This window comes from Somniosus microcephalus, unplaced genomic scaffold (genome assembly GCF_052327205.1).
Source record: "Somniosus microcephalus isolate GS21.2 unplaced genomic scaffold, FLI_Smic_1.0 unresolved_chr3, whole genome shotgun sequence".
Classification (NCBI taxonomy): domain Eukaryota; kingdom Metazoa; phylum Chordata; class Chondrichthyes; order Squaliformes; family Somniosidae; genus Somniosus; species Somniosus microcephalus.
This window is the reverse complement of record NW_028225181.1, coordinates 62,249,597-62,256,841: the sequence shown is the minus strand read 5'-3', so window position 1 is coordinate 62,256,841 and position 7,245 is coordinate 62,249,597. Positions and strand designations below refer to the sequence as shown.

Sequence of the window (7,245 nt, the reverse complement as noted above, 5' to 3'; positions counted from 1 at the left end):
CAGGCAGCTCCTCCTTAACAGGAGGAGGAGGCCTGCAGTTCCCCCGCCTGCCGCACCGCATCGGGTGCCGCAGCGGGGGATTAGCGCCGGGAAACCCAAGTTCACGCCCGTTTTGAGGCGCTAAAGGAGGGTTTTAGCACCCGCCGCCGTCTGGGCCCGGCGCACCCGAATTTTCGTCGCGCGCTGCCGCATTACCGCTGGCGCAAACTTTCTGGCGCTACAGCCCTGGCAAGACCAGAACCCAATTTCTAGGCCAGAGATTCAAACATGAAGTGCTTTATTCAGGAAGGAAAGGGAAGTTCTGGAAAGTTCTGAACAAAGAGAGCTAAACTTAACCAAGAGAACACCCAACCATTTATCTGCTGTGACAGCGCCACCACAGGTGGGAGGAGAACACACAATACATAACATATTCCTCCCCTCTTAAATGAAAGGTCCACATTATTCCTCAACAGTTAAGTTACTTTCAATGCACTCACTAACCAAGGGTAGAGGTAGACTGCCTCAAACCCTGACTTTACCCTGGGGTTTATTCTGCCCCAGTCTTGTGGGTAAGTCTCTAAGCCTACAGATCCAAGTGTCTTGGAAGCCGCCGCTCCCTGGCAGGATACCGGCAGCCATCACTGGCTTCCACAGCAGTAGGCATTGACACAGGCCTGGATGGAGAAGGTGCCTGTGTCAGTCGAAAGTCAGGAGCTTGCACAGGTGGAACAGTCTCTATGACTTCCTGTGTTGGAGAAGAGCACTGTGACAAAGGATGCTGGTTTGCGGTATCATCTGGAAACAGTTCAGGCCAACCAGCCATTGGAGCCTCTGTGGCTGTCTCTGCTCCTAGCAACAGTTGATCTGTGTGTCTTCTCCAAACGATGTCCTCAGCAGTCTCAACCATGTAAGACACGGGGCCTGTCTGTGCAATCACCGTAGCAGGAATCCATTTCGGTCCAGTGTTGTAGGTTCGAGCTAGGACGTGCTCTCCAGGATGAAACCGTCTCTCCTTGGCTCTTTTCCCTCTCTTTTCAACTTGAGCTTGTTGTTGACAATGGACAACCTGTCCTGCCCTTGGAGGTTTGAGTAAGTCAAAACTTGTCCGCAACTGCCTCTTCATTATGAGTGAAGCGGAGGAAGTTTTGGTTGTGGCATACGGCTCGTTCCTGTAGGACAACAGGAAGTTGTTCAGACGTTGGTGGATGGAGCCCTGACCTTGCGATGCCTTCAAGGCGTGCTTCAAAGTTTGCATGAACCTCTCTGCCTGGTCGTTAGTAGAGGGATGATAGGCGCAGACCTGATGTGTTGGACACCATTCACGTGCAGGAAGGTTGCAAACTCCTGTGATACAAATTGTGGACCGTTGTCACTTATGAGTTGTTCCGGTGAGCCATAACGGCTGAACATCTCACCAAGTTTCTCAATTGTTTGCTCTGCCGTGGTAGACCTCATCACAGCGACCTCCAGCCACTTGCTATGAGCGTCCACAAACACCATAAACATCTTCTTTTCGAAAGGACCGGCAAAGTCCACATGTACTCGCTGCCACACTTCTGCAGGCCAATCCCAGGGGTGTAGGGTTGCCAGCTGTGGAACATTTTGGACCCTTTGACATGGGGAACATGTTTTGGCTTTCTCCTCAATATTTCCATCAGGACCTGGCCACCAGAAGTAGCTTCTTGCCATTTCCTTCATCCGAACCATCGCACTGTGGCCTGTATAAAGTTGTTGCAGTATAGGTTCCCTCAGAGGTGGCGGAATGATGACACCGCGTCCCCAAAGAAGACAACCTGCCTGGACGGAGAGCTCACTTCTTTTTGAAACGTAAGGTTTCAAACTAGATGAATCACCTATGGCTCTCCCTCGAATGACATCATCCATTACCTCAGACAGGACTGGATCGTTGCGGGTGTACCTTCGCACCTGAACTGCTGTGACAGGTGCTCCCTCCACTTGTCTAAAGTAGAAGATGTCTATCTGACGAGGCTCTGGGGGAGTAACAGGCAAGGGTAGCCTCGAGGGACCGTCTGCGTTGCCGTGCAAGTCTGATTTGCGATATTTGATGTCATGTGTGTCCTGACAACAGTAAAGCCCACCTTTGCATCCTGCTTGCAGCAAGAGATGGAATTCCGGTGCGAGGGCAGCACGGTGGCATAGTGGTTAGCACTGTTGCCTCACAGCGCCAGAGACCCGGGTTCAAATCCGGCCTCGGGCGACTGTCTGTGTGGAGTTTGCACATTCTCCCCGTGTTTGCGTGGGTTTTCTCCGGGTGCTCCAGTTTCCTCCCACAGTCCAAAGATGTGCGGGTTAGGTTGATTGGCTATGATAAATTGACCCTTAGTGTTAGGGGGATTAAATACGTGGGGTTACAGGGATAGGGTGGGATATGTGTTGGTGTAGGGGTTACGGGGATCGGGTGGGATATGTGTCGGTGCAGGCTCGATGGGCCGAAATGGCCTCTATCTGCACTGTGGGGTTTCTGTGATTCTGTGATTCTGTGACCCGAAAATCTGTGCATAGTTACTCTCGGCCTTGTTCAAGGTGCGTGATGCGAAGGCGATAGGTTTCTCTTCACCAGAAGGCATGATGTGGGATATGACTGCTCCCACACCATATGGTGACGCATCACATACTAGCTGCATGGGTAGCTTAAGGTCGAAGTGTGTCAGGACCTCCGATTTCAGCAATGCTTTCTTTGCTTGGGCGAAAGCTTTGTTGCACAGTTCAGTCCATTTCCATGTTTTGCCTTGACATAGCAACTGATGTAATGGCTTCAGCAATGTTGCTAAGTCTGGAATAAACTTCCCATAGTAGTTAAGTAGCCCCAGAAATGAATGTAACTGGCTCACATTCTGGGGTGCTGGGGCCTCCATGATCGCCTTGACCTTTGACGGCGCCTTATGCAGGCCAGTAGCGTCAATCACATGCCCCAGGTACTCAACTGAAGACTGAAAGAATTCACATTTGTCCTTACGAACTCTGAGTCCGTACTCTTTCAGTCATTGTAGTGTCGCATCCAAGTTCAGAAGATGATCCTCCTCATTTGTCCCAGTGACAAGGATGTCGTCCAGGTAGCACTGGACTCCTGGCAGTCCACTCAAAATCTGATCCATTGCCCTTTGGAATAGAGCAGGGGCCGACGTAATTCCAAACGGAAGGCGGCAGTACCTGTATAGCCCCTTGTGTGTCACAATTGTCAGCAGCTCCTTTGATTTGTCATCGACATGCATTTGTAGATAAGCCTGGCATAAGTCTATTTTGCTGAACTTTTGCCCTCCAGCCAGGCCCGTAAAAAGATCATCAATGAGGGGAAGAGGGTACTGTTCCGCAGACAGCACCGGGTTAATAGTCACTTTAAAATCCCCGCAGATTTGAACAGATCCATCCTTTTTCAGGGCAGGAACAATGGGTGTGGCCCATTTGCTCATGCTCACAGGCTCCAGGACTCCATTCTCGACTAAGGCCTCCAAGTTAGCCTCAACTTTTGGCCTAATTGCATAGGGTACAGGTCGGGCTTTGTGAAACTTCGGCTTGCTGTCAGGTTTAATGCCCAGTCTCACACTAATCTTTTTCATGCTCCCAAGTTCCCCATTGAAGAGTTCTGCATGTTTGTTTAACACTGCAGTCAGACCTGACTCCCCTTTTGACATCATGCGGACTGCAGGCCAGTCCAGCGTGATTTTCTCTAGCCACGCACGTCCCAGTAGAGATGGGTAATTTCCCTTCACCACATATAGTGGCAGTTTTGCAGTCTGTCCATTCAATTTAACTGTCACCTCAATGGCGCCTCTCATGACCACAGGTTCGCCGGTATACGTCTTTAGCACAATGTTTGTTGGCTGAAGGGCAAGATGCTTTAGCATTTTGTTGTAGACAGTGTCTGAAACAAGGGACACAGCCGTGCCTGTGTCCACCTCCATCCGCACTGAATGTCCCTCCACCAGTGGTGACACCCAGTAGCCATTTGAACCACCTGCAACCATCAGTATGTGCACCTCTTCCTCCTCAGAGGTGTCGCTCCCCTCTGTTTTGCTTGTTCCATCATACTGCACTGAATGAACACTCCTTTTCCTCTCTTGTCCAAATACAGACATTTTGCTTTCATGCTTCCCAGCTCTGTCTGTTCTTTTTTTACCTCTACAGGTGCATTCAATGTGACCCTTTTTGCCACAATTTCGGCATTCCAGCTCCGTACACCAGCAGTCATTAGCGTGATGGCCCGTTTTCCCACAACGGTAACATGTGCTGTTCCGCGCACCTTTAGGCTCAGACGACACCTTGTGAACTCTCCCTGTTGAACTCAACTGGTGAGCCTCCTTTTCCGCCATCGCCATGGAGACACTAACTTCAATGGCCTTTTCAAGAGTAAGGTTGTCCTCAGTAAGAAGCCGCTTCTGTGTGGCTGCAGTTTGCAGACCACACACGAGTCTGTCTCTAATGGTGTCCTTCAGCGCCTCTTTGAACTTGCAGTGCTCTGACAACCTTTTTAAAGCAGCAATAAACATCGTCACTGATTCCCCCTCCTCGATTCCATTTGTGAAATCTAAATCTCTCAGCAATAACCAGAGGTTTTGTTGAAAAATGTGCTCCAAGAATTTCCACTAGTTGCTTATATGTTTTAGTTCCTGGCTTATCTGGCTGCACAAGGCTGCGAAGTAAATTGAATGTCTTCGGCCCCATTACACTCAAAAAGATAGGCACGACCTTTTCGTTTGCCACCACATTCGCCAATACAAAATAGTCAAAATGTTCCGTATATGTGCTCCATTGCTCCACATTTTCATCAAAATCACCGATGTTTCCTAATATAGTAGCCATCTCACGTTTCAAATTAAAATTTCTGTTTACTCACTGCCATAACGTTAATGTGATGCTGCAATCTCTGTTCCGAGTGTTTTGTAGTCGAAAACAAGAAAGTTCCCACAATGCAGATTCATCCGATCCTCGTCACCACTTGTTGTGTCGGTACCTTTCTACCTAGACACAATTTAGGACTCAGAACTCAGAGATTCAAACATGAAGTGCTTTATTCAGATAGGAAAGGGAAGTTCTGGAAAGTTCCAAACAAAGAGAGCTAAACTTAACCAAGAGAACACCCAACCATTTATCTGCTGTGACAGTGCCACCACAGGTGGGAGGAGAACACACAATACATAACAGTCACTGCTCCCATTGTGTGACCATTTCCGGCCGTTGATTTGATTTTAATTTAATTTAAGGGTTTCCAGCTCGAGCTGATTGCGTCATCTCCCATTGTGAGGTCAGAGGCCCAGCCACAGGGTCACGTGACTCAACCGCTCCCAGGCTGCACCCCTTTCAAAATGGATGTGTGTGTCTGCAAATTGCAGAGTCTGTGCGAGTGTGTCTGTATGTGAGTGAGTGTCTGTGTCTGCAAATTGCAGTCTGTGCGAGTGTGTCTGTATGTGAGTGGGTATCTGCCATCGACGACGAAGTCCAACACCGCCTTTAGTGTGCCAGTGCAGCCTTTGGTCGCCTGAAGAAGAGTGTTTGAAGACCAGGACCTCAAACCCGGCACTAAGCTCATGGTCTACAGAGCAGCAGTGATACCCGCCCTGCTGTATGACTCAGACACATGGACCATGTACAGCATGCACCTCAAAGCACTGGAGAGGTACCACCAATGCTGCCTCCGCAAGATCCTGCAAATGCATTGGCAGGATAGGTGCACCAACGTCAGTGTTCTTGCTCAGGCCAACATCCCCAGCAGCGAAGCTTTGACCACGCTCGATCAGCTCCAATGGACGGGTCACATTGTCCGCATGCCCGAAACGAGACTCCCAAAACAAGCACTCTACTCAGAGCTCCGGCACAGCAAGAGAGCCCAAGGTGGGCAGTGGAAACACTTCAAGGACACCCTCAAAACCTCCTTGAAAAAGTGTAACATCCCCACCGACACCTGTGAATCCCTAGCCCAAGACCACACAAAGTGGAGGAGAAGCATCCGGGAATGCGCCGAACACCTCTAGTCTCTTCGCCGGGAGCAAGTGGAAGCCAAGCACAGGCAGCGCAAGGAGCGCACATCAACCCAAGCACCCCACCCACCCGCCCCTTCAACCACCGTCTGCCCCACCTGTGACAGAGACTGTCGGTCCCACATTGGACACATCAGTCACCTGAGCACTCATTTTTAATGTGGAAGCAAGTCATCCTCGGTTCCGAGGGACTGCCTAAGAAGAAGAAGAGTGTGTCTGCAAATTGTAGAGTCTGTGTGAGTGTGTCTGTATGTGAGTGGGTGTCTGTGTGTCTGCAAATTGCAGAGTCTGTGTGAGTGTGTCTGTATGTGAGTGGGTGTCTGTAAATTGCAGAGTCTGTGTGAGTGTGTCTGTACATGAGTGTGTGTCTGTAAATTGCAGAGTCTGTGTGAATGTGTCTGTATGTGAGTGGGTGTCTGTGTGTCTGCAAATTGCAGAGTCTGTGTGAGTGTGTCTGTATGTGAGTGGGTGTCTGTGTGTCTGCAAATTGCAGAGTCTGTGTGAGTGTGTCTGTATGTGAGTGGGTGTCTATGTGTCTGTAAATTGTAGAGTCTGTGTGAGTGAGTCTGTATGTGAGTGGGTGTGTGTGTGTCTGTAAATTGCAGAGTCTGTGTGAGTGTGTCCGTATGTGAGTGGGTGTCTGTGTGTCTGTAAATTGTAGAGTCTGTGTGAGTGTGTCTGTATGTGAGTGGGTGTCTGTAAATTGTAGAGTCTGTGTGAGTGAGTCTGTATGTGAGTGGGTGTCTGTGTGTCTGTAAATTGCAGAGTCTGTGTGAGTGTGTCTGTATGTGAGTGGGTGTCTGTGTGAGTGTGTCTGTATGTGAGTGGGTGTCTGCAAATTGTAGTCTGTGTGAGTGTGTCTGTATGTGAGTGGGTGTCTGTGTGTCTGCAAATTGCAGAGTCTGTTTGTGTGTGTGTGTCATGTTACTGTTCATTTTAGTTCAGTGTGGGTGGGAGGGAGACTGTGTGAGTGGCAGACAGTCAGTGAGAGTGAGAGAGACATGAAATCATAAGGCACGTTGCAGAATAGAAAGCCTGTTTCTGTAGACCACAAAGTGAAAAGATAAAATACTGTATACTCTCTGTTTGCTTTTAAACTGCCAAACAGAGCGGAGCAATGAAAGAAATCAACTTTCTTTGATTGCTGACAGTGATTTATGGCAATCTAAAGGCTGGCCTGTGTGTGTGTGTGTGTGAGAGAGAGAGAGAGAGACAGACAGCAAAAGCTGGTGTGTATGCAGGGCTTGTCTGTGTTCAAGTTATCTGC

The 7,245-nt window shown here is 49.2% G+C and overlaps 1 protein-coding gene across 1 annotated transcript in view; it reads right to left on the bottom strand.

Moving 5' to 3' along the window:
• Positions 1-7,245, bottom strand: part of LOC147091612 (uncharacterized) — an 88,025-nt gene that overhangs the window by 45,192 nt on the left and 35,588 nt on the right. The gene's annotated exons all lie outside the window — the stretch shown is intronic.